This window comes from Aptenodytes patagonicus, chromosome 3 (assembly GCF_965638725.1).
Source record: "Aptenodytes patagonicus chromosome 3, bAptPat1.pri.cur, whole genome shotgun sequence".
Lineage (NCBI taxonomy): Eukaryota > Metazoa > Chordata > Aves > Sphenisciformes > Spheniscidae > Aptenodytes > Aptenodytes patagonicus.
The window spans coordinates 14,215,988-14,238,893 of record NC_134951.1 but is presented as its reverse complement, the minus strand read 5'-3'; the positions used below and the strand labels follow the sequence as shown (position 1 = coordinate 14,238,893).

Genomic DNA, 22,906 nt, shown 5'->3' with positions numbered 1-22,906 from the left:
AATAAGAGTTTCTGCATCAGCTCCCCTACACCATGGTGACACTCTACCCAGGCTGACCAGAGGTTTTGCAACTGATACTCAGTGGGGCTACCCTTTCACAGTTAAAGTGCAGCTGAAGGAAACTACATATTGTGGTTCATTTTTTTTCTGATAGTTTCTCCTCTATCACAATAATTTCTATGCTGTTTTCCTGCTTTTATCTGTTAACTATGTGTCAATAACTAAAAACAGTATTTCAGGAAAAGTTTTACCAAAGCTTGACCTTTTTTTTGTGAAGCAAGAACGTGTTTCTGAATGGAGCCCCAGACTGCTGTCTTTTTAGGATGCACTGTGAACTTATGTTTAATTTCCTGTCTACTACCAGCCTTAGTCCATCAGTATTGCCCTTACTTTCACAGACTTCTGTATACCATGGAATATCTGTATTTTGGATTGTTTTACCCAAGAAGTAATAGCTTCTGTTTTACAAGCTGACACTCAACATACTGCAACACAAATTTGTAACTTTTTACTTCTTTCTATGTTATTTTTCTGGTTTCAGAATTTTTTTTTTTCTTTGTCATGAGTGTACATATGAAGACTGGTTGTAAAGAAATGGACATAAGAGTAAAATTCCAAGTTCCTAATATGTGGGTGAAGTACTTTACTTCTGGCACCACTGAACTATCCATCCCTAATATATTGTTTTCACAGATAGAGTTCAGAGGCACCCAGGTACAATCTGGCTCAGCTGCCCATCCAGTTTAACAGAACTTAATGGGTTCTCAGACTGAAGCATTTGCATGAAACTCATGACCTTAGGAGGCAAATGCAATTTTTAAGAAAAAAAAACCATAGTGGAAAGCTTTAGTATGTGTATATATTGGAGAAGGATTCATAATGAGACTTTATGCTTCACCTATCATGTTGTTGGTAAGCTCCAATTGACTTGTGTTTTCTAGTTACTGCATCTGACACATTTCATTCATGAGCAGTTACGATGCCTCTTCTACAAAATGGGATTAATCTCACCTTTCAAAATTAGGCCTCTAAGATAGTAATGTAGGCTTACTTCATAATTTGTAGCGGACAAGAAATATCTCGATTTGAAAGTGTCTTTAAAATTGGTGGAGTGAACTGTCTGGGGTGTCCACCAGTCCCCACTGATTGTAGGGGGAGCTTGAACATTTCCTTCTCCATCAGAAGCCTAACTTAAAAGAGCTATAACAGTATGAAATACCTCCCACCAAACTGTTTACTCTTGTTCTTAAGCAAAACAAGTTTCTTTTCACCAAACTCTTCTTGCTTTGATGCTGTTTTGGTATGCCTCTGATAGTTAAAAACCACTGGTGTTCAGACTCTGGAGCCCCATGTGAACAAGTGAGAAAACAACTTCCTTGGTCCCATGAAGTTCATTTCATATGCTGTGTAGCTAAATGACTTAAGAAATCATCTTCATTATGGATGAAACTCATTACAAGAGGACTAATACGAGGATCTCTGTGCCCTTTCAAGTCTCACATGGGCCAATATGGCAGGACTTCACCTGGGGTGAAGAGATGTCTGAATACCTGTGTCACAACAAGGCAGTATCTGTGTATGAAGCAGTGAAACTGCAGCAGCCCCAAGCCCTGTGTGTTTGGGGTCTTAGAGGTAGCCCTTTGCTTCTGCTTTCACCGAGAGGAAAACTTGTACACTTAGGCATCGAGTCCCATATTAAAAAAAGTCATCAGTGGCAAAAGTAGTATTTTAGAGGACAGTAGCACATTACAGAGGACAACCGTTTGCATTGATCCAGCATTTCATTTCTTTCTCTTATTTTCTACTCTTGATGTCTTGGCAACTCTTTTTGCTCCAGGACGTATGTTTTCTTCCCTCCCATACTACTTCTGAAGTCTCTCAAAACGTGCTAGGAAATGAGCAGCAACCATGTCTTGCCAGCTGCTGCAGGGCAGTTCTCCACGTCCTGCCCGGGACAGCCAGCGCACCCTCAGGGCCCCGGGGGGTGAGGAATGCATCTGAGGAGATTTTCTGCTGATTATGAAAGGTGATGGAGATGAGGGAACATACAGAAAAGATTGCAGGAAACAGATACCATTATCTTTCCTAGTTTCTCACAACAACAACAGTTACCTGGGGCACACCAGACATTTTACTTCATGTAGCAGCTAATTAGCAGAGACCGCTGGTACAAATTTCAGTGTTCCTAGTACTGACAGCAGCTGCAGTTTATGCAGAGATCAGCCCTGGCTTGTGTTCTTTCCACCCACTAGCTCTCTTCAAGACCTGGTTTGTAATTCAGGTTATATCACTTCAAAGAGTTTGACCTTCCCCTGTGTCATCCAGCTGCAACACACTGAAGCAAAGGCAATGGATTTACATTGAGATGGAAGAGAAATCAGTTCAGAGATTTGAATGTTCAAAGGAAATAGTTTTTCCTTCTTAGAAAATCATTCCCTGTCTATTTCTGAGGTGTTGCCTGAAAGCACAAATGATTCATTTCTTCTACATACATAAAAGCGGGGTTTAGAAGATGCACAAGAGATGCTTTTCACACGTTCAGCAGAATTATTCTCAGGTGAATGTATTAGACACCTATTGCTACCGAGACCGAAAAATAGCAGTGTTAGTGTTTCAGATTTTAAATGATTCAAACACTGGCCTAACAGAAACAGTGCTACAAATTCCCCATTTCTTCCCCATGCCTGGGAGTCATATGGTGAACAACTTCCATGAAAGTTTGAAGAAGCGGCACAATCTGCAGACAAAAGGACAATGGAGGCTTCGCAAAAACATCTTGGGGGAGAACAGTGAGGATGAATGCTGCAGTATCACTATCTATGCCATCCTTAATAAAGAATTTTATTTAAATGAATTTTGTTTTATTTTACCATTACTTTTCTCATTGCATAACCCAGCACATAGATGACACACTACTACATGAGTCTTCCCAATATCTCCTGCTAAGCTGCCAAAATCTGCCAGTACCCTCCTGAATGCTGTGACAGGAAAGCGAAACTTTCTTTAGTGTGCAATTCCTGCATGCAGAAATAGGAGCATTAACGTGCATCTAATGCAGAGGCTCTCAAACTGCTGCCTGCGGGCCAGCGGTGACCCAGAGCATCACCACTGATCTGAAGACCTGCATCACATACACGGTGTTTCAGCTGAATGCTAAAGGTGCACAATGATTTGTGCTGATGACTGACATTGGTTCAGAGTACTAGCAATTTGGGAATAACTGTTTGAGATCTGCCACTGATCAGCTGTGAGCAAGATGCTTCACCCCTGTGTGCCTTTGTGTCCCTTCCAGCACCATCTGTTTTGCCTAATTAAAGCAAAAGCTCTTCACTGTAAAGACCTTCCCTTCACAGGCATTTGTGAAATGCTTTTCACAGTGCACCTCTGAATTCACTCAGGACACAGAGCTGCCAAGCCAACATTGATTACTACTATTAACTATTATCTGTTTTAACTTGTCAGCTATAATAGCACTATTACTACATAGGAAACTAGAAACCTAAGAAGCAAAAAACCAAACAAAATTTAGTATGAAAAACCAAAGGACTCTGTGTGCTGTTTGGGGTATTGCTCTTTCAATTAAATATGAAAAGAATCCTTGCATCCAAAAATGTATGCTAAACTATCATGATCTTCTCCAGATTGCTATGGAGTACAGCAACTTCTGGGTGTGTAGGATACTTCAAAGCACTTTGCTTCTCAAAGCGTCATTTTTCATACAGTCATTTGCATGCAGTTTTGCAGCCTTGTTTTTCATGGATTTTTCAAAATGCTAATTTTTGCCTACTCTGCTATAATCTACTTAGAGTTTGGGTGGGAACTTACACAAGGGATGCAAGGGATATACAAGGGATAACATCAGAAAGAAATCAAAGGCAAAGGCTGTTGCCTAGTTTTAGCTGCAGAAATAAAGCTGCGTTTCAACGCAACCCTAATTACAGTTTTGTGGTGCTTTGTCGAGCCCTGCTGATAAGTTTCCCTGGTAAACAGCTCTTTATTGTTCTTTCACATTCAGTCACCATGGCAACTAGCATTTTAGGGTTTGATCCTGAGGGATGCCAAGCACCTGCTTCTGTGGCAGTATCCATGGGAGAGGAAGATTCGAGACATCTTAGAAGATCAGTCCTTTCAATGACAACAAATTTACTAAAGACAAAAAAGGCTTTTGATGTGCTTGTTTGGAAGGAATTGTGAAAAAAATCACAGGTTAAACCTGGCCCCACTTATATCTTACAAACAGAAACAGTATCTGACACTGGCTGCTCATGGGTGTAGTACAATACAGAAAGAGCCCAAAGAGCCTAAGGATCTAACTCTAAAGGAAATGCAAGTCAGAAACAGAGCCCCAGAGTGTCACTAACAAAATGTTGGGAAGATGAATTCCCTTTCATTCACTGCCAAATCCTTCATTGCCTTCTTATTGTAAAAAAATATTGCTTGGGAGGTCAAACCCAGGTGATAAACAGCTGAGCAAATTTTCTGTTTTAGCTTCTGAATAATCCCTGAGGGACTCTCTTTTGTCTTTCCTGCTTACATTGACCTCAAACTGTTGGTCAGAGCCTAGAGGAATCACTCAATTTAGAAGAGTAGCTTTTTTTTTTTTTTCTGTACAGCTCCATTTCCTCCGAATTTATCTTGGTGTCTCAGTAGGAAGATAGGAGGTTTGTGTCAGCAGTTAGCAGATAGTGTGAATGTAAGCAGGTGTGAACATACCGACTGCTTCCTTATCTGATGCTGCCTGAACATGTTGGACCTGAGCAGAGAATTGCTTTCGTACCCTCTAGTAAATCGCCAGCTATGTACTCACGCTGCCTCCTCTGACAAACCCCTTTACCTGCCAAGTCTGCAAAAGTCAGCTATTGTACGATCCACCTAGCCCAATTCTGCTATCATGTGCAGCATTGTTAACCAGGGTAATGTCATCAGCTTGAAGGGGTTGATTTTATTTTCTCTGCTTCAAAACACTGGCCCGGGGTTATTCTATGCAAATGCAGACACCCATCTGAGGGACATGGTCACCTTCATCTGCCTTAGTATGGTAGGAGCACGTCAGCACTTCTAAAGGGCAGCTGACATCTCAAGTGGGATGAATCACCTTCTATGGGTTTTCATATCTTCTTGTTAAATACAGAGAAAGCATGCTATGTCCATATTTGCAAGTCAGGCATCTCAATCAGTGGCCCAGCTAATTAGAAGGAATCCAGTTCCTGATGGCTGAAGTCATCTGTATTCATGACTGCACAACATTGCAAATTTAGGCATTTTGTCTTCTATTAGCCCCCAGACCAAAAAAAAGTTATTCAGATCATGCTGCATAGAAAGAAGTAGCTGATTACAAGCATAATTCTTGTTCATCTCTGCAAATATGCATGAGAGAAGAAATCAGGTCTTCAGATGACAGTTTGAGGACAGCCTATCTTTACTCTTGGTATTGCTATTAGTGGTTAGGTTATGGTCAAGCTCAAGCTTTTTGTTACTTGGACTTTAATAGATCTATCTCAGGGCAGTAGAAGGTCTGGGGGAGGGAGGGGTTTATTTCTTCTTGCTTCCATAGCCCAGGTGTAACAGCAATTGAAAGGAAAATAAAAATTAGGCAATAGCAAAATTGAAATGAAGCAATGTGGGTCACATTCCTTCTGATCTGTGCCTACCAGCAATGAACATTAGAAAAGTGTATCACTGTTAAAAGTGAGTACTTTCAGATAAAGGAGTCACACAGCTACCTACTAGTCTACAGGGCTATAGAAGTTTATGAAGAAACAGTACCTCCACATGTACAGTTCAGGCAGAGATAGCTCTTAGTCCTATAAAGAGAACCATGTACAAAAGACTAGCAAAGAATATATGATGAATATATAATCCAGGGTTACCATTAGGGGACTGAATTAAGGTTGTTTGAAATATATGGAAAGACTGGTTTCATGCCCTTTGGATCAGGTAAATTTCATAGGAAACTAGTGAGCAAAAGAGTCAAATGATCTGGAGTGGATTCCCTTTTTTGTGACCTATCTGACAGTAAAGTAGTATATGTCACTGTTTAAACAGTTTGCAAAATGCAACCCTGAAAGAGACAAAATCCAGTGTTAAAGATGATGATGAAATTAGATGCAGTTTAGGGCAGGAAGGACAGGATGGTAATAAAAAGCCTGTGCTCTTTTACATGTCACTAGCTTACAGGTGAGCTGGTGATGGTCAGGTTCTTCCCTCTAAGCCCATTATAAACTGAAGTATTCGTGTGTTGTGATGTGTCAATTCAAAGACTGGAAAAGCTAGCTATAGAATGCATGCAGAGCAAAATTACACATTAGACTGTTACTATTAAATACAGAATAAGATGTGACTTAAAATAACTTTTAGCTCATCTTCAGGTAAAGAAATCCATCTCATTGCAAAGGCATGTATTCATCCTCCACAGAGTAGGATCATTATTAATACTCATACAGTAATGCAACTCTGTTAGAGAGCATGCCACCAGAGCCATTAATTCAGCTGCAGCACTCTTCCAGGAACAGAGGGGTAAGGATTCATCCATCTACACACAAGGCAGTGACCCCAGGCTCCCTCTCTATCAATGAAGAAGAAATTGGCACTTCTAGGGTGCAATCCATCTTATCCTTAAGTAGACATCTAAAGTAGGTCTGAGAAATGCCCAGAAGTGCCCATTTGATTCAAACAGGAGCGTAGGAGATACAGAAATTTATGCTGTAAAGTTAGGTGATTTTTACCCTGAATGTCTAGTCAAGACTACCTACAGTTTGGAAGTAAAATTTTCCCTCTATTTTGAGTTTGTGCAGTATCTAGTAGATCTTAGCTCGAGACTTAACCCTGGACTGGTGCTTCAGCTCACTTCAGTAAAACAATACCTCGAATTCAATGCTGTTACTTTTCCAGTAGATTCGGATGGACTTTTGCCTCAGGGCAAAGTTACAACGAGACAATTTAGTAAACAGGCATAGTCAGCCAGTATTACGCCTTCACCCTCCCTGCTAAACCCCTTTCCAGACACAACTGCTCTTGCTTTCTCCTTTCGTGATTGTTAATCATCTGCAAACATTCTCTCCAGGAGGTTGCAGCAGCAATCAGTATATTTACTTCTGTTTAGAGTATTAGTTTTGCTCTGTCCAGGCCACAGCCACAGCTAAAAGAAGCTTCCAGGATTATATCCAAAGGACATAAAGAAAAATAGTTGTAATACAGTGAGTATTAGATCATTTAAATGTACAAAGATCAGCCGGAAGGTTCATAGTTGTAAGAGTTGCTCAAATTCTTGTGAAGTTATTTCATGCTGCTTACACCTTTTTTTTTGCATGCATTTTTCCCTTGCATCTGCCTGTAGTCTTAGGCAATGTAAAATCATCATGTCAGCAGTGTATATGTAAGCATGTGTGTGCACGTCTCTTTTTCTCCCACTTTCTCTCTAAATATATGTTTATCTATATGCCTAGCTATATGTTTATATGCCCAGGGTGTGTGTGTGTAGAGGCCAGTTTGTTGGTTGTAAAAAGTAAATGGCTAACATTTCTACTAACATCCAATAGCTAGCAGAGCTATGTATTGAATCTTTTGGCAACTTTCATGATCAAACTGTAGCAGTAGATTTAGTTCTAAGAAGTACCTCATCTTTACTTTGTGTAAATTAATCACTAGCTGGATGTGTGAGATACTGAGTGACATCCCCCTCTTCAAGAATATTACCCAGCACTTGGAGAGGCAAAGAAAGATAAAAAGGAAAGGAGACAGAGCTGTCACGCTGCTCTGTAGATGGGGGGAGCCTCACACAGCAGGTTGCAATCTAAACTGTCCCATTTCATTATGCCACTGAGGCAGACCCCTGCAGTGCATTAAGGTTTTAAAATCATTTAGGAAATATGAAGATACATTGTTATTAAACCATTTCATTACACTTCAAAAACAATATTCTGATGTCCATTTTTTTACATAATAAAGATTGTCTTTCACCAGTGGGGACTGGCAAGTGAATATAGACTGAGTTTCTGGAATAATATGATTAGTATGGAAATGGAAACGACTGTAAATAATACTCAGGATGATCTTTTGTTCAGCCACATCAAGGAATCAAACAAAAGCTTGCTAAGACTGACTTCCATGGTGTACTGAAAACAGGCAAAAGTATTTCCATAGAGGATTTTGCCATATGCAGGATCAACTAAAAGTCATTCCTATAGAAGATTTATTAATAGCATATTTTCAATTTATCTGGTTAATTTTTGTTCAATTAAAGTGAAAACCTTGTAGACACACATGGAAATTAATGGTTATCAGATAAACATTATCTGATACTGTAGTGTCACTCACTTTACTTTGCAGAAAAAGTATATATACAGCAAAATCAGTGTGAGTCATATCTATGTTTATACAACACTGCAAAAGCACATGAAAATCTTAATTCAGAACTCTTAATTCAAAAATCTACCTGTTGAAATTTCTTTTTGATTTCAAAAAACAAAAACTGAAAAAGAAAAAGAAAGCTTTTCTTATTTTGCCTTGAAATTGTGATTTATTACTTTGTAGTTATTAAAAAACAACAATTAGTCCAGTAATGGATGACTAATAAGAATTTTTTTTATGATTTGTTTACTTTTATAGCAAAAAGTATACAATGTTGATGTTAATTAGATTTAATTCTCTGCAGTGCATACATTTTTCTTAAACTACATATGGGACCCTTCTTTAATTCCTTATCATTGAGCACACTTCATTTATCTACATTTCTTTTTTATGAGTTAGATTTAAACTGAAAAAGTCTCTAGGTATGAAGAATAAGTCAGGAGACTCAAGATATACTATTTAATGATTGATGAAAAATATAAAAGTGTCATTGGAACTTCATTCGTGTTTGCACCAAGACACTTTGAAGATATGTTAGTGGAAAAAGGAAAGTCTTTAAGGGCTGAGTACTCCCGTCACCTCATGTTTTCAAGCTATTGTACAATATAAAAGATTTGTATTTAGACCACCTCATGACTATATGTATTTTGAATTTCAAAGAGCTAGAACTTTGCCAATGTTTTCCTCCATCAAAAGTGGTTTAGAAGAATTGGAAGCTGGGCCCCTGTGGGGCAGCCACACGTGTGATGAATTCCTATGAATTACACAGAGTAATTTTTATTTAGAATCATAGAATCATAGAACCATACAATCATTAAGGTTGGAAAAGACCTCTAAGATCATTGAGTCCAACCATCAACCCAACACCACCATGCCCACTAAACCATGTCCCTAAGCGCCTCATCTACACGTCTTTTAAATACCTCCAGGGATGGGGACTCCACCACTTCCCTGGGCAGCCTGTTCCAATGTTTCACCACTCTTTCAGTAAAGAAATTTTTCCTTACATCCAATCTAAACCTCCCCTGGCACACCTTGAGGCCATTTCCTCTCGTCCTATCGCTAGTTACTCAGGAGAAGAGACTGACACCCACCTTGCTACAACCTCCTTTCAGGTAGTTGTAGAGAGCGATGAGGTCTCCCCTCAGCCTCCTTTTCTCCAGGCTAAACAACCCCAGTTCCCTCAGCCACTCCTCAGAAGACTTGTTCTCCAGAGCCCTCACCAGCCTCGTTGCCCTTCTCTCGACACGCTCCAGCACCTCAACGTCCTTCTTGTAGTGAGGGGCCCAAAACTGAACACAGGATTCGAGGTGCGGCCTCACCAGTGCCGAGTACAGGGGCACAATCACTTCCCTACTCCTGCTGGCCACACTATTTCTGATGCAGGCCAGGATGCCATTGGCCTTCTTGGCCGCCTGGGCACACTGCCGGCTCATGTTCAGTCGGCTGTCAACCAGCACCCCCAGGTCCTTTTCTGCCAGGCAGCTTTCCAGCCCCTCTTCCCCAAGCCTGTAGCGCTGCATGGGGTTGTTGTGGCCGAAGTGCAGGACCCGGCACTTGTCCTTGTTGAACCTCATACAGTTGGTCTGGGCCCATCGATCCAGCCTGTCTTGGTCCCTCTGCAGAGCCTTCCTACCCTCGAGCAGATCAACACTCCCGCCCAACTTGGTGTCATCTGCAAACTTACTGAGGGTGCACTCAATCCCCTCATCCAGATCATCGATAAAGATATTGAACAAGACCGGCCCCAAAACTGAGCCCTGGAGAACACATTTAGTAACAAAGAAACAGATTTTCAAGAACTTCAATTTCAATAAGAATACAGAAGCTAGCTTTTTCCTAAAAAAAAAAAAAAAAGAAGCCGAGTTCATCTTCCTATTCTCTTCTGTATACACCAGATATTGTTTCCAACATTCAACTGTACTCATTAAGGTTTTCCTTGGATTTGGCCTGACATATCCCTGAGACAATCTGTGATGCAAATTTCTGGAAGCTAAATTTCGTGACTGTTACAGATGTGTCAACACTGAATGAGTCACGCACTGCCAGGAGTCCTTTCAAGGCTAAAGTCTTCATGTTGAAGGTCTATCCTTCAGGGACAGCTTACTCTTTTAACTGGCTTCAATCACTATCCTAAACTGTAAATAAAAAAAAAAAAAAAAATTGTTTCATTTCTCTTCTTCACATAAAAAAATTAAGGAGGAAAGAAAGAAAACCAAGTATGTTGGGAAAGGGAAAGGAGGTTGGAAAAAAAGGAAACATTTGAAAGAAACAAAACGAACAGAGGCATAAAGAAACTCTGAGAAAACATAATTTTTAAAGGGCTTGGCTTTATTTTTGTTTTAGAGGAGTGAAAAAGTCTAGAAGCATTTCATTATTTCTACTGAGCAAAAAGTTTTGTAAAATGTAGTATTTTTCAGTTAGTTGTAGTAATTAGGGGATGCTATTACTGGAGGAAAAACACAAAACACAGAATATACATAGATCTTATTTTATCAGTAATGGCATTTCAGTTAGGAACTGTGATTTCCAAATGAAACTAAAATGAATGAAAATAGTAATACTTTTCCAAAACTTGCATGGCTACAGGTGTATTGCTATGGAAGTGCCTCATATTGAAGCTGATTTTTGTTCCTCCCATGTGGAATATGCATGGTTTAGATAAACTAATATCACTGCAGTTGGATTTGCTTTTGGTGATAAAGGGTTATATTCTGTATCAATTTACCTAGCTCAGTTCATTTTTTTTGTGCAGACAAAGGTTAGGAGTACATGGAGAAAAATAAAAACAGAAAAGTAACTAAAAAACCCAACACCAACTAAAAAAAAAAAAAAAGAGAGAGATTTACCTGGGAATTTGGGGGCGGGGGGGGGGGATTTAATGGGGGGTTCATTTGATGGGATTGCTTTTGCCATCTGTAAGGGTGCATGGATTTAGATACTGTGGTTTGGAAACTAATACCTGGATACAACAAAGAATTTCTCTTGGAGACTAGTGAACTGCTACATAAATCATTTTCATCTAAACATTTGCTGATTATTGAGATAGGGACCTTATACTGTAGAAACTCTTCTCAAGATGTTAATTGTTAGATCTTCATGTCTGATAAAGGTCTTGTGTCTCCCAGTTCTTTGACTTTACCTCTGCAATGGTCTTTGGTCTTTGTTATACCTTAGCTGTTTTGCATGGAAGGAAACTTTGATGTTAACTACTCTTCAATGGATGTTGATCTCTCTCCTTTGACCACAGAGGACCTAAAGCAAGGTGAGGTGAATCCAGTCCCTTGTGTGATTAAACAGAAGACATTCCTTCACCTGTTTTTCCTTTTTCCTCATTCCATTGTAATATTGCAGCAAACAATTGCTATATTATAATCAGTTGTGCGGCTCTTCTGTGTGAAATAGGTATTAAAATAAAAGATACACGTACTTTCTAAACTCCTTCAGAACAAAAGCTGTTGCTGAAAGGTGGAGAGATCCAGTCCTGGCAGTAGGAACCATTAAAAAATAAGAAGTAAAGCTAGATATTATGCACAGGAAAAAATATCCTGCATCTAAAAAGTTTTTTGACCAAAAGAAGGAACAAAGCATCTTCTATGCTTATCTCAAAGGGATTTTAATATTTTTTGCTTTGCTGATGAGGTAAATAGGGGCAGAACAGTTTATGGTAGTTTTTTTAGACTCTGCGAGAGATTCGAGCTTAGCAAGTCAAATAACATCATACATCAAACATAGTCTTCACTTCTCATTGAAGACCTCTGAGTCCTGGAGGTCTGTTTCCAGTCGATACCTAAACAATTGACACAATACCCTGGAGGAAGCCACTGTCGCACCTCTCCTGCCAGCCAAAAACTAATGGTGGCAAAGGCATTATTTGTTTCAGCAGGCTGAAATGGCAACATGGAGGATTCATAGCATACTAAAAGTCCCATACTTTTTGCTGTTAACTGTACACAAGAGCACTCCAAAAGGAAGTCAGCCACATGACACTGTGTAATAGAGTTTTCAGCTTTGTCTGATTGCATTACAAACACCACACATATTGAAACACTCTGGCAGCTTCCTAGCGCTCACAGTGAGGAACCTGAACCTTTTGACCTCAAACATCTTATTAAAGCCTATACCGGACTGTGTCTCCATGAGGGAAAAAACAAGAAACTAGTGGACTTATTCTCCTCTATAATTCATTCAAGTAAGCCCTTACTGAGTGGAGGACCTTGGCTTTGATGTTAAAGTCTCCTAATTGGAAGGAAGTGAAGTGTTAGCCTGTCAGGCTATTAGTCTCTCATCAAATACATGAAGAGGTATCAGAACACTGAAGTTCTCACACTAGAGCAAAGAGAGCACAGAGCGGCCTGTTTTTTGTTAAAATGTTTAAACTTTGCATCTGTGTAACAACCTCCCCCAAAATTTAATTTACATGGAGTTGTTCCTTGATATTTCTTTCCTTTTATCTCCACCTTTTCCTTTTCAGAGCCTCCATCTTTCTATTGCCTACAACACATCAGCTCCTATTAGTTGGAACGTGGGGGATAACCGGTGTAAGCTATAAAGTCTCAGGCTTCATATTACAGCCCTGATTGAAACCCAGCTATTGCATACCCAGTGTGACCCACCTCTCTGCTGTTTGATTGTGCAACACCTACTTCTGTGGTGGTTTTCCTCCCAGGAAAGTGACCTCTCAGAAGGGTGTCCTTACAATAAGTAACATTAAAACCCAACCATTTCTGGAGGACGGCTTAGCTCTAAAGCCTCAGCCCAGGTCCAGGCTTTGTTATGTGCTTAATTTGTAGTACTTACTTGCATTAAATTAACTTAAATCTAAAAATGTGTTGCTACTCTCTTGATTACTGGTGCTTTCCTGCATTACAAATTGGGTACCCAAACAGAAGGATGGGTCTTTCTTGGGCACATCCAACTAGTCCAAGATGAGAGTTGAATGGAGTCAAAGTCTCACAGGGATGTGACTAAACTCCTTCCAGGATCATGCAAAGTTGAATTCTTTGTAATTTCTATTCTTCAAGTTGGCAATAGCATCCAAAATGCCACAGTGAAGAAAATCTGTGAAACAGTGTAAAATAACTACCTGAAAGGAAATTTCTGAATTGCTAATGCACGTCCTTTGGAATTATGAAGGTAGTTACATAGTCACATCTGCTCTGTTTCTTAGTTTACAATATAAGCCAAAAGGAATGCTGTACTACCAGTGTAAGTGTTTCTGTTCTACAAAGTTTTCTCCATTTCAATTTGCCTAGTGGTAAGCTTACACAAACAAATTACCTGTGGCATTTCATGCATATGTCCCATAATGCTAAGCATCCTTTTGTTTTGCAAGATGATGTCCATATGAAAGCAAATCTAATGCATCTGTGCCCTTACTATGCATGTCTCTTTCCTAGCTGAATATGGCCCTGTTCATGCATAATTTTCTCTTTTTCATGCAAGTGTTTGATTGCTAGTCAGCTCTCTCACTTTACCTCATGCTTGGTTCTGGCAGCACTTTCATCTGATTTTGGATGGGTCATGAGTTTTGTCTACTGCAACAACTTCTTTAAATTTCCCTCCACTGTTTCTTTTTAGTGATCTCATCAACATAATGCCCTTTTGTAAGTCATTCCCATCTCCAAATGTCCAGTCTTTTATCATTAAATATTGTAGGGTTTCACAGTTCATAATTATTTTGATGACCCTGCTCTTTTTAATTGGAAAAATTATTTTTTCTTTGATAGCTTAAGCAATCAGGCCCAAGAAATTTTTTCTTTCAGTTTAGTAAGTTTGCTCACTATTTATATATCCAGGCTTCAAAGATATCCATGACACTTTATCAAATACGTGTGCTTCTGGGATGAAGGTCAGTTACCTGTCTGAGGTCATTAAAAAAATCCTCTCAGCAATCCTCTTCCACCCAGTCCAGCTGTCCACAAGTCTGGGTGCACGAGCTAATGACTGCACACTTTTTGCATTATTCTGAATGAGAATCATAGTTTAATTTGGTTTCATAGAATCATAGAATCATTGAGGTTGGAAAAGACCTCTAAGATCATCGAGTCCAACCATCGACCAAACACCACCATGCCCACTAAACCATGTCCCTAAGCACCTCATCTACACGTCTTTTAAATACCTCCAGGGATGGGGACTCCACCACTTCCCTGGGCAGCCTCTTCCAATGTTTCACCACTCTTTCAGTAAAGAAATTTTTCCTTACATCCAATCTAAACCTCCCCTGGCACAACTTGAGGCCATTTCCTCTCGTCCTATTGCTAGTTACTTGGGAGAAGAGACCAACACCCACCTCGCTACAACCTCCTTTCAGGTAGTTGTAGAGAGCGATGAGGTCTCCCCTCAGCCTCCTTTTCTCCAGGCTAAACAACCCCAGTTCCCTCAGCTGCTCCTCATAAGACTTGTTCTCCAGACCCCTCACCAGCCTCGTTGCCCTTCTCTGGACACGCTCCAGCACCTCAACGTCCTTCTTGTAGTGAGGGGCCCAAAACTGAACACAGTATTCGAGGTGTGGCCTCACCAGGGCCGAGTACAGGGGCACCATCACTTCCCTACTCCTGCTGGCCACACTATTGCTGATACAGGCCAGGATGCCATTGGCCTTCTTGGCCGCCTGGGCACACTGCCGGCTCATGTTCAGTCGGCTGTCAACCAGCACCCCCAGGTCCTTTTCCGCCAGGCAGCTTTCCAGCCACTCTTCCCCAAGCCTGTAGCGCTGCATGGGGTTGTTGTGACCCAAGAGCAGGACCCGGCACTTGTCCTTGTTGAACCTCATACAGTTGGTCTGGGCCCATCGATCCAGCCTGTCTTGGTCCCTCTGCAGAGCCTTCCTACCCTCAAGCAGATCAACACTCCCGCCCAACTTGGTGTCATCTGCAAACTTACTGAGGGTGCACTCAATCCCCTCATCCAGATCATCAATAAAGATATTAAACAAGACCGGCCCCAAAACTGAGCCCTGGGGAACACCGCTCGTGACCAGCCGCCAACTGGATGTAACTCCATTCACCACAACTCTCTGGGCCCGGCCGTCCAGCCAGTTTTTGACCCAGCGCAGAGTCCACCTGTCTAAGCTGTGAGCCACCAGCTTCTCTAGGAGAATGCTGTGGGAGACGGTGTCAAAGGCTTTACTGAAGTCCAGGTAGACCACATCCACAGCCTTTCCCTCATCCACTAGGCGCGTCACCTGGTCATAGAAGGAGATCAGGTTGGTCAAGCAGGACCTGCCTCTCATGAACCCGTGCTGGCTAGGCCGGATCCCCTGGTTGTCCCGCTCATGCCTTGTGAGCGCCCTCAAGATGAACCGCTCCATAATCTTCCCCAGCACCAAGGTCAGGCTGACAGGCCTGTAGTTCCCCGGATCCTCCTTCCGGCCCTTCTTGGAGATGGGCGTCACATTGGCAAGCCTCCAGTCGTCCGGGACCTCCCCCGTTAACCAGGACTGCTGATAAATGATGGAGAGCGGCTTGGCGAGCACCTCTGCCAGCTCCCTCAGCACTCTTGGGTGGATCCCATCCAGCCCCATAGACTTGTGAGTGTCCAGGTGGCATAGCAGGTCGTTGACTGCTTCCTCTTGGATTATGGGGGGTTCATCCTGCTCGCCGTCCCTGTCTTCCAGCTCAGGGGGCCGAGTACCCTGAGGATAACTGGTCTGCCTGTTAAAGACTGAGGCAAAGAAGGCATTGAGTACCTCAGCCTTTTCCTCATCCTCAGTGACAATGTTCCCCCCCGCATCCAATAAAGGATGGAGATTCTCCTTGGCTCTCTTCTTGTCATTAATATATTTGTAAAAACTTTTTTTGTTGTCTTTAACGACAGCGGCCAGATTGCGTTCTAGCTGGGCTTTTGCCTTTCTCATTTCTTCTCTGCACGACCTAACGAGATCCCTGTACTCTTCTTGAGTCGCCTGCCCCTTCTTCCACAAGCGGTAAACTCTCCTTTTTTTCCTGAGTCCCAGCAAGAGCTCCCCGTTCAGCCAGGCCGGTCGTCTTCCCTGCCCGTTCTTCTTACGTCGTATGGGGACAGCCTGCTCCTGCACCTTTAAGACTTCCTTCTTGAAGAATGTCCAGCCTTCCTGGACCCCTTTGCCCTTCAGGACCGTCTCCCAAGGGACTCTCTCAACCAGCGTCCTGAACAGGCCAAAGTCCGCCCTCCGGAAGTCCATGGTTGTGGTTTTGCTGCCCCCCCTCCTTACTTCACCAAGAATGGAGAATTCTACCATTTCATGGTCACTAAGCCCAAGACGGCCTCCGACCACCACATCTCCCACCAGTCCTTCTCTGTTTGTAAACAGCAGGTCGAGCGAGGCACCTCCCCTGGTAGGCTCACTTACCAGCTGTGTCAGGAAGTTGTCTTCCACACACTCCAGGAACCTCCTAGACTGCTTCCTCTCTGCCGTGTTGTATTTCCAGCAGATGTCCGGGAAGTTGAAGTCCCCCACGAGAACAAGGGTTAGCGATTGAGAGACTTCTGCCAGCCGCTTATAGAACGCTTCATCCGCCCCTTCATCCTGGTTGGGTGGTCTATAACAGACTCCCAGCAGGATATCTGCCTCGTTGGCCTTCCCCCTCATCCTTACCCATAGACACTCAACCGTACCATCATCACAATCGTTGAGCTCTAGACAATCAAAACACTCCCTAACATACAGGGCCACCCCACCGCCTCTCCTTCCTCGCCTGTCCCTTCTGAAGAGTCTATAGCCATCCATTGCAGCACTCCAGTCATGAGAGTCACCCCACCATGTTTCTGTGATGGCGACTAAGTCATATCTCTCCCGCTGCACGATGGCTTCCAGCTCCTCCTGCTTGCCGCCCATGCTGCGTGCATTGGTGTAGATGCACTTGAGCTGGGCTATCGATTTCGCCCCCGGCATCAGCACGCCACCCCTAGGCTCATTTCTAGTGAGCCTGGTTTTATCCCCTTCCCCCTTCGAACCTAGTTTAAAGCCCTCTCAGTGAGACCTGCCAATTCATGAGCAATGATTCTTTTCCCCCTGTGAGACAGCTGAACTCCGTCTGTCACCAGCAGGCCCGGTGCCGTGTAAACCTCCCCATGATCAAAAAACCCAAAATTCTTCCAATGGCACCTGCCCCTGAGCCACGTGTTGATCAGGTGACAGGTTTACTGTCATTAGTTTTGTTCTCTCTTGATATCAGATATTCTTATGATTTGGACTTTTCACAAAACAGGAGCACGGAAACCAAAACATTGTTTTATTCATACAGCTACTTTTTCAAATACATTTGGTTTGTGTTTGAGTAAGCAACAAGAAGCATTTACAAGTCACCTCCTGTAGAATTTCAAAGTGGAGAGCATGTACCAGGCTCCCAGCTGTGCTCAAATACTGCTCTTATATCCCTTTATAGGCATTATACCTCCCATGTTTGTGTCATTAGGAAATGTCACTAGAGTAACATAGGTCGATGTGGAAAATATTAAATTAAATAAGATTTGAGAGTGATCCACAGAGAACTTCACAAATAATATTTCTCTGATAATCATTCCCCTTTCAGGACACCTCTGTCATGAGCTATCTCTTTGGCTAATTCCTTCTGCACTTCATGTGTACCTTATGTACCATGTTTTCCAGTCCAGCTCATAATTACCACATTTTTCAATACTGAATGCCTTAGTGAAGCCCAGACATCTTAAACCTACACAATTCTTTTATGTCAAAAAAATACTCTCTTATCAGAAAAACAAAATAGATTAGTGATGTGGCTATGGAAAATTGAGGTGAAATTTTATTCCATTTTACATTTATATCCACTTATTTTTCCCTCTTTCAAAATTTACTTTTGGGCCAAAATCTTAGCTGGTACATACCAGTATAAGTCTGTAATACATCTTCTTAGGACTGATTATTAATGACTAAATACTAGGTAAAGAAATAGGTTATAATTTCCCTGCACTGTCCTGAAATGTCTGTTACTGTATTCCAGCTTGGGCTTCCTTGCCTTTGATTATCCCCAGCCTGCCACACTGCCAAGTAACCACCATGACTGTGTCTATCATTTACAGAAACTACGGCTTTATAATCCCTGGAGTACATAACCCTTAGCACAATCTACTTCAACTGGACATGTGCTGACTTAGGGCAGCTGAGAACCTCTCCCTTGTGTTCAGATTTACTGCCCATCTGGAAGACACTGAAGCTAGAGCTTATATAAGACTGGGTCATAACTTAAGCCACATTAAAGAAGAGATCAGAACAGGCATATATAGAATTCCTTTCAAGCTATCTTTGCTATCAAAATGCACACAGCTCTAATTTCCAAAATGAAGATAAATCTCAAATACACCTATGAAGCCAACTCTGAGAAGGTTGGTGAATGGGCCAAGAGTTACATCAGTGCTTAGTTACTGGGAGTATGTCTTCCTTGCAACCAGAATGTATGAGTGTGATTATGCATGATTGGCATACCTGTGCTGGCTTAATCTCAGCTATCTGGATAAAAATCACATTATGAGAGCCTGAACTCAGCATGATTTCAGCATGAGCTTTGCAGTCTCATGGAGCCCAGTGTGGCTGTATGCTGGAGGCAATGTGCTCCAGGTTGTACCTCTGCGGTCTGGCCTCTGCGTTACCGACACTGAGGATGAAAGCCAGCGGCAATCCCACCTCTCACTGCAGCGAGGCTGCATCTGGCACACATACAGCCTGGTCAGCACTGCGAGTTGTGAGACGCGCACAACAAGGACCGAGTCTTCTGAAAAGCTGCCTACGACACTCAAGCATGTCCTTCCTGGGAAGAAAGAGCTGTTACAAAGCCTTCTACCTTGGCTTCATTCGTGTTTATTTTTGTGGGATAGTAGTAAACACAGCTTGTCAAATTGCCAAACCTTCATCCAGAAAAAAGTGTCACACAGCTTTTGAAAGAAAACATTACCAGAAAGTAGTAAGGAGAAAACAATTTTGTCTGAAATTTCCCAGAAATAGCCAGCCTGAGGAGGAAACCCAGCATGGAGCATTAAACAAAGGATTAGTTTAGAAAGTATGTGAGGTCTGATAACAGCTTCTTGTAGTGCAAAGAGTTCGACAACTGTAATAAAGGCAGTGCCATCAGTTCTGCCCATAATTTACTATTAATAAAAAAAAAAAAAAAGCAAAACTTTCAATTGGATTAGCTGCATAGTGTATCAAAAAAATAGATTCCATAATGATAATTTTTATGACTTTTATAAAAGGTTGTATGCTACTGCCAAAATCTGCCTTTCTTTCCTGCTGCTGCTGCGGTCATGCTAGTGATGTCTGAGTGTAGAATATGGCCAATATTTGCTTGAACCTTGAGATTTTGATAGTGCCTGAAAAGCTGCTAGTCTGCTAGTCTGGAAACCTTTGTCCTGAAGGTCGCTGTATCATTCAGATTCCTAAAATCGTCTGATCAAGAAACGTCTATATTATTTCTACTTTCATCCGCTGCCCTTCCATTTTCTTGCAAATTAAATATTCTAAAGGATGTTTATGCGCTGACTTGATATTTACTCTGTTAAATAGAATTCACCCTATTAAACAGAATCAATTTATCTGGATCCAGAGTAAAGGATTCCCGTAAAGCTTCCCATCACTCTAGCCATCTACTTGAAAGCAGAAAGTTACTGCTGTGAGATGTCATTTCCTACATGCTTTCTTCAAGAAGAGCCATGACTGGCTTTCTAAGGAATAATTTTTGTTTAGCTAATGAATAAAGCTTTCTCCAGATAGATTGTAATTGTAGTATCAGCTTCTGTGTATTTTATACAACAGAATAATTGACCATTTATTCAATGGATCACCAGAAATTCTTGACCATAGTAATAACTGGAGTGAACACAAAAGAATTCTAAATGCTACAGTCTAACAAATACATTACTTCATCAGAAGGGTAATTTTCGGTCTCAGCTTATACACATCCTGCTGATCCAAATGCTTTCTTAGCATTAAGTTGGCAGTGCTTCATGTTTAAAAGTGCTGTGCAGACGTTAACTAATCAATCAGCTTTCTTACTATAATATTTTATCTTGTTCTGTGGTGTCAGGTTTGCCATATTATAAACTACTATCAATGCCAATCAGATGTGGAGTGTCCTTTTTGATGCTTAATGCAGTTTGTTGTGCTTAAATTATGACTGAATTGAATGGTCTTGTGGCCATGGTTACGTTCCTATCATCATGTTTTCAGAAACACTGGATTTTTACCTCAGCTATGGTTTTGTAACAGCATTCTATGGCACTGCAATGAATGAAAAAAGTAAAAACTGATGCATATGTACAGTAAGTCCTAAGAAAATGATCATTTATAACACAGAGAGAGAAGGGAAGGGAAGGGAAGGGAAGGGAAGGGAAGGGAAGGGAAGGGAAGGGAAGGGAAGGGAAGGGAAGGGAAGGGAAGGGAAGGGAAGGGAAGGGAAGGGAAGGGAAGGGAAGGGAAGGGAAGGGAAGGGAAGGGAAGGGAAGGGAAGGGAAGGGAAGAGAAGAGAAGAGAAGAGAAGAGAAGAGAAGAGAAGAGAAGAGAAGAGAAGAGAAGAGAAGAGAAGAGAAGAGAAGAGAAGAGAAGAGAAGAGAAGAGAAGAGAAGAGAAGAGAAGAGAAGAGAAGACGAGACTATTTCAGTTGGAAGGGACCTACAACAATCATCTAGTCCAACTGCCTGACCAATTCAGGGCTGACCAGAAGTTAAAGCATTAAGGGCATTTTAATAACAATATAACATTAAATTATAAATAATAATCTATTTATTAATAATTCATAAATTAATAACAAATAATTAAATAATAATTAATATTAAAATATTAAGGGCATTGTCCAAATGCCTCTTAAACACTGACAGGCTTGGGGTATTGACCACCTCTTTAGGAAGCCTGTTCCAGTGTTTGACCACCCTCTCGGTAAAGAAATGCTTCCTTATGTCCAGTCTAAACCTCCCCTGGCGCAACTTTGAACCATTCCCACACATCCTATCACTGGATACCAGGGAGAAGACACCAGCACCTCCCTCTCCACTTCCCCTCCTCAGGAAGCTGGAGAGAGCAATGAGGCCCCTCAGCCTCCTTTCCTCCAAACTAGACAAACCCAAAGTCCTTAGCAGCTCCTCACAGGACATTCCTTCCAGCCCTTTCACCAGCTTTGTTGCCCTCCTCTGGACCCATTCAAGGACCTTCACATTCTTCTTAAATTGTGGGGCCCAGAACTGCACACAGTACTCAAGGTGAGGCTGCACCAATGCAAAATACAGCGTGATAATTGGCTCTTTTGAGTGGCTGGCTATGCTGTGTTTGATGCACCCCAGGATGCAGTTTGCCCTCTTGGCTGCCAGGGCACACTGCTGACTCGTATGGAGCCTGCTGTCGACCAGATCCCTATCTACCTTTGCAGTATTTCCCATACTGCTGCAAACACCTCTGTCAATTTAACCCCTGTGGCAGTAAATACCTGCTGACACCTTTGTGTCCCACTCTGAGAGCTGGAAAATGATTTCCACAATTCTGCTCACATAGAAGTTGGTCAAAGGCACAAATATCCAAGCGAACTCAGAATTTGGCCTTATGTGATTTTTCTTAGTGCTTCAGAAAGAAAATGCCACATTTTAACCTCAGATATATAGCTTATCTCTTTAGATAGTATAAATGAGTATGATTCTACCAGTTTCCATGAAGTTATGATGTACCCTCAGAGAATCTTGCCTTGGGATTCCAGTAAAATCAATGGGAACACCTGTGTTCAAGGACAGATTTTAATGATTGTCCCATAAGTGCTGACAGACAAATGGATTATCTTTTGTTCAAGTCATCTGAGGGACGAGCAAGCCAAAATGCTTTCCTTCCAGCTCAGTTTAGGAAGTGAAACAAGAGCATTATCCAGCTTGGTGGTTTAAAGGCAGTGAGAGTTGCAGTCAGTGGCTTTGATTCCAGCCTCCCTTGTAAACCTGCTGGACTCTATGTGTGGGCTACGTGCTGGTGGGAGCATATGACAGTGACCTGGACAGTGGGATGCACACATCGGATCATGCAGGAGATGTAAAGTACTATGAGAGTTCTCTCTCTGTTACTATTAATCGCTTTTACAATTTTTACTGTCAGAACAGCTCTGATAAAAAGTGGAAGAAACCAGGCAGAATAATGAAAGAAAACAGAAAAAACCAATACTTGACTTTCATTCACTAGCCTTCCCCCTCTTCCCTTTAAGGACATTACTCTAAACTACTTGAATTTGTGAATAAATCAGCTTAGCTACACACCATGCCACATTCTTGAGACTATTTAATCTTGCTTTGGTAACACATTATAATTGTTGTAATCTTCCTGTATTCTGTTACTCATTTACTTACTTGTTAATAATACATTATACTCCAGAAGTTAGGAATGCAACTAGCATACAGAAGTTTCTAATAAGCATTGTTTTCTGTGCTGCTCCTCTCAGTAATTATGAGCATGGTGTAAAGAACTGTACATAACTTCATAGTTATGACAAACCTTAGGTAGCCAGCTAACTAGATAGGTAAATCTGAAGTTTAGCTGTGGTCCAGGCCCTTGCTGGTTTGAACGGAGATAGCACTGGAACAATTCCATCTCAAA

At 41.6% G+C, this 22,906-nt stretch overlaps 1 long non-coding RNA gene across 2 annotated transcripts; it reads left to right on the top strand.

The window, feature by feature from the left end:
- The first annotated feature begins 7,076 nt into the window (after nt 1-7,076).
- On the top strand, nt 7,077-19,440 carry LOC143158965 (uncharacterized). Of its 2 annotated transcripts, none has more exons than XR_012995079.1 (3): nt 7,077-7,196; nt 11,527-11,614; nt 18,376-19,440. It is a non-coding gene; the product is annotated as an uncharacterized LOC143158965 (long non-coding RNA). The 2 variants fall into 2 exon arrangements; XR_012995078.1 differs by lacking the exon at nt 18,376-19,440 and adding an exon at nt 12,824-13,168.
- The last annotated feature ends 3,466 nt before the right edge of the window (nt 19,441-22,906 follow it).